Source organism: Trematomus bernacchii, unplaced genomic scaffold, assembly GCF_902827165.1.
Source record: "Trematomus bernacchii unplaced genomic scaffold, fTreBer1.1, whole genome shotgun sequence".
Taxonomy (NCBI): domain Eukaryota; kingdom Metazoa; phylum Chordata; class Actinopteri; order Perciformes; family Nototheniidae; genus Trematomus; species Trematomus bernacchii.
In genome coordinates, this window is record NW_022987943.1 from 6,745 (window position 1) to 11,440 (window position 4,696).

The 4,696-nt window shown below is 42.3% G+C and overlaps 1 long non-coding RNA gene across 1 annotated transcript; it reads right to left on the reverse strand.

The window, feature by feature from the left end:
• Positions 1 to 1,194: 1,194 nt before the first annotated feature.
• Positions 1,195 to 4,241, reverse strand: LOC117470804. The gene is made up of 3 exons (XR_004554728.1): positions 4,150 to 4,241; positions 3,079 to 3,163; positions 1,195 to 1,480 (listed from the first exon to the last, which is right to left on the reverse strand). It is a non-coding gene; the product is annotated as an uncharacterized LOC117470804 (long non-coding RNA).
• Between the last annotated feature and the right edge of the window lie 455 nt (positions 4,242 to 4,696).

The following is a 4,696-nucleotide window of genomic DNA, read 5'->3' on the forward strand; positions in this document are numbered from 1 at the left end:
AAGAAATACATAATCTGAACGTGAAATCAATAAAGTATGCTCTCAAATTTAAATACCACGCTCTTGAATAAAGATAGGGAATAACCCCCATAACAGTCCAGCCGTGAAGACATCTACGAGACAGTTTTGAGATTTCTTCAAATGCAGTTGCCATGGCAACACAATGCTCGCCATGAAACACGATGTCGCTGTCACGGCACGTCCACACAGCAGCGTTAAAAAAATCTTGGAACGCTTCTGCCCATTCACTTTGAATGGGGTGACGTAAATTTGCCTCACTTTTCGCCGAACTGCATTGTGGGCAGCAGAGCGGAGATTTTCAGGATTTTCAGGATTCAAAGTTGAGCAATGTTCAACTTTTGAAGCTGAGGTGGAAGCGTCAGCCAATCAAATCCCGTGTATGCAAATCTGACAGTTCAAGCGCTAGCCAATCAAACCGCGTGTATGCTGGGAGAGACATACCGCAGGTCATTTCCTCATATTCCAAAAAATGGAGGAGAAATTAGCGGTAGGGAATCACCCGGTGCTTTATGACCAGTCCCTATTTACCTACCGGGATACAAACCGGAGGAGCCAGGCATGGAGGGAGGTGGCAGAGACAGTGGTAGGTTTTCGCCTGTTTGGAGAGTTTATATCCAGTTTACTTCGGGCTTTTTTGCTTCGTATGTCAGGGGCGGGAGATTCATGTGATTGGTTGTTGGTCGCAAAAAATCCCCAAGCTTCAGATACGCCCACCTCCAAGATTTTTTTAACACTGCTGTGTGGACGGGCCGTTAGTCCAATGGACACGGTCCGATCGTCCCCCAATCTTCACCTGTATATCACCGGTCCATGCCTCAACAGCTCTACTCCAAATCTGAGATCTCACCATATGCCGTTTCCATGGAAACGCATCCCTCGCCATAAAAGACGATGTCGCTATAACTCCTATGAAAATGTTCAAAAAATGCTCAAACTTCACATGTGTGCTAACAGTCCAGCCGTGAAGACATCTACGGGACAGTTTTGAGATTTTTCAAATGCCGTTGGCATGACGACAGATCATTCACCATCAAGTTAGTTCAAAGGTTTGCAGTTCAAATATTCTGCTGCTTTTCCAAGCCTTTTTACTCTCTTTTCTTCTCTCATCACACGTTCAAGCCCCCAGTGTTCATGTATCATTTCAATCTAAATTCTTCACTTTCTTCTTACACATTACATTTCAGCATAAAGCATTCCCACTAGCAATTTCTTCAGGAATTGCATTCTCTAGTTCACAATAGATATTCATCATAATATACTTTCATCATCCATGTATCTGCTTGAAGAAAAACAGAGGCAACAGCTAGTGATTCAGAAAGATGCTAAGTATAAAGCTAAGTGGTAATCATGGATGTACCTCTCTGTTGATGTTGGGTTTGTTCGAGGGCCCAGCATTCCTGGTGTCAACGTGCTCGCTCTCAATGGGACCATCAGGGTTGGAGTCTCTTGTCACAGGCGCCTGAAAATATATCACCATTAAGGACATTTTAAAATAGAGAATAAAACCATAGAATTTCATGCAATCACTACATATTATAAAATAAGACTAATGCATTTTCTAAAAGGAAACATCTAAATCTAAATGCATGTCAACAAACACCAGACTTCAGAGAGAAAGGCCCCCCACCCATTAAATACTGTACACTAATGGCGCGTTTCCACTACAGCGCGGAGCACGGTTTAAGAGGGCTGTGACGTCAGCGGCCCGTCTTAGGTTGCGTTTCCACTTGGCCTAGTACCGGCCGGCGGGTCCCAATTCACAGTTTTTCTGGCCTCATAAAATCGTGGGTCTAGGGCCAGAGACAACGAGGCTGAGTCGGGCTGAGTATGCTAAACTAGAGAGAGCATCGCTGGCAAGGGGGCTACAACTACAACAAGATGGACATATTTGACCGTGATTTAATTGTAATACACGTTTCAAAATGATGCCGAAGTAACAACATACTGATACTGGTTAGTAAAAACCATGAATTAATACTTTGTCAAGTCGGCAGACAGACGGCAGGCAAAAAAACTTTTAAAATGCGTGTTTTCTAAATGGAGATTGGCTAAGCTAACGCAGTATATGCTCCAACCGTCCACACTCACAACAACGGCCTATACAGACATAAATAAAGCAGCGACTATATTCGCCATGACACAGGCAGTCTGTGGTTTGTACTTGTTTAACTTTTGTCTAGTTTCTGAACATATATGACGAGCTGTGAGCTCTGAGTGCTAACAGCTAACGGCTGTGTTGTTTTTCTGGGGTTCTCATTGAAGATGACGTCACGGCTCCGCCTACACTGCGTTACTATAGATACTACCCCAGTTCCTAAACTGTAATGGGAATGCGCCATAAAGTGAGCCAGTCCTAACGAGGCCTAGCCATACCGAGCGAGGCCGAGCGAGGCCGTGTAGTGGAAACACGCCATTATGCTACCTTAACCTCGTCTTTCTCACACACTGAATACAACCAGCTTAGTGGGGACATTTCACACACCATGTTGTGGTCACTTTTGGGGACCAAGTGTCTCTAGTTTGTGATACACTTAACACAGTTTCTACTCAGGATCAGATGTAAGGCGTGTTGTGGGGACGTCGTAGGTATCCCAGAAAAGTGTGATTTTTAATCAAAAGGAATGTCAGTTTAAAGCCCAAAGTTTGTCCTAAATATTATATTAACATTGGCCTTATAAAGGGAATTGAGAAAACCGCTCGGAAGTACTTATTCACAATAGATATTCATCACAATATACTTTCATCATCCATTTATCTGCTTGAAGAAAAACAGAGGCAACAGCTAGTGATTGCTAGTCTTCTTTGCAGTTCCTTATCATTTATAAGGTCCCCTCTGTACTCCAAAATAAAATCTCCTGTGGAAAACTGACCATGGGCAACTATACCACGTCCTGCTAGACAATATATGACATTTTCAATGAAAGGGGCCATTAGAATGATGAGTCTGTGGACTATATGTAATTCCAAAAGAAATGTGGAGATAAAAAGCGACTAACAGTTACACGATTTGATTATGTTACAATATAATGATGAACACCTTATGTAGCATCCTCTTACCTTTCACTGCATTGATGTATTTCACATCTAATCGGACATTCTGTTGGGCATCCTTAAGGGGACTGACCCTTGGTGGCATTTCCAACTGCAGAGAAAGGTTACAAAAATTAGATGGCTTTTTTAAATTCTTGTTCATCATTCCAAACTGTGCTAGCTGCAAAAGCATATCACACACCTAAGCACCATGCAAATACACGTTAACAGCTAGGCTATGCACAGACTCTATCACTACTTTACATCACAAACCATTACTTTAATTTTAGCATGATATTTGATCATTTGAATGAATCAAGCCTGAGCCCTGAAGAAAATAAATCTGCTTGAGTAAATAGCATGGGTGGTGGGGGAGGGGCACAGACATGTGCGTCAGTATTTTGCTAGCAGTCTGAAGGCGGTTATAAACCAAATTAATGAACTTTTATGTCTGAATCATTAATTGTATTACACTGGCAACATATATTGTTACTTACAATAAATATATAGAGCCACTCCTTTGGAAAACGTGATGAAAACAAGCGTGGACTTGAAGCTAACTGTGACATGGTATGGTCCGCTTTAGGGGTGGAACGTACCATTTTAACGTTTACAACTTAAAGGTAGGGTAGGTAAGTTTGAGAAACCGGCTCGAGATACACTTTTTGTTATATTCCATGGAATGCTCTTAACATCCCGATAGCAATGAATATCTTAAGTGCTTTGACAAAAAATCCATAAAAAAATGTCATCTGTGGAAGCCGTAATACTGTAAAAAGCACGACCAATCATTTTAGCCGGCCCGGCTAAAATAACTGGATGGCCTACCTGCCTGTCAGCCTTCCATCTGTGCACAAACTTATCTCGTGCCCTCATTGGTCATGTGCGCGTTCGTGTGTGTTGGAGGAGGGGCTCTGTAAGGAAGTGGCAGATTTACTCTGGTTGTGTATTTTCAAATTCTAGCGATCTCGAGCCGGTTTCTCAAATGTACCTACCCCACCTTTAATTTTAAATATAGTTTATAATTGATTAATAATGCCTGATATCATATGAAACTAGGATGGGGACTTAACAATTGTAATTAAACGTCATACTTACTGAACACACTGCTCGCTCCACTCCTTTATGCAGTCTGTCCTCATTAGCTCTTCAATGTTTTGCACCTGCACGCAGGCAGCTAAACAGTCAAGCTAGATGGGAGGAATCTGAGTACAACTTCCTGTGCACTTTCAAGTTAAAACCGGAAACCACATTTACACACAGGGATCTTTGCTTTTTTCAGTGTAAAATTGCGCCGCAGCCCGCACTCTCGGGGGAATATCTCCGCAACGGAACGAGTTTAAGTTTCACTTTCACTTGCAAGATATAGCCCAGCGCCACACATTCATCAGACATTTTGAAGCTTGTTTGTACCATTTTCGATTTCTAATCTATTTTAGAAAAACTATGTTTTTTCAAGAAGCGTATAAACAAACAATGGATGTCTTTCAGCGGCGGCTGGTGGAAAATATTTTAGGTGGGGCTGTGGAAATGGTGATCAAACAATACTAGAGGGGTCCGGGGGGATGCTCCCCCGGTAATTTTTTTTGAGAAAAGACCCCTTAAATCATGACTTCTGGTGATGTTAGAGGGGGGGAGAAGGACA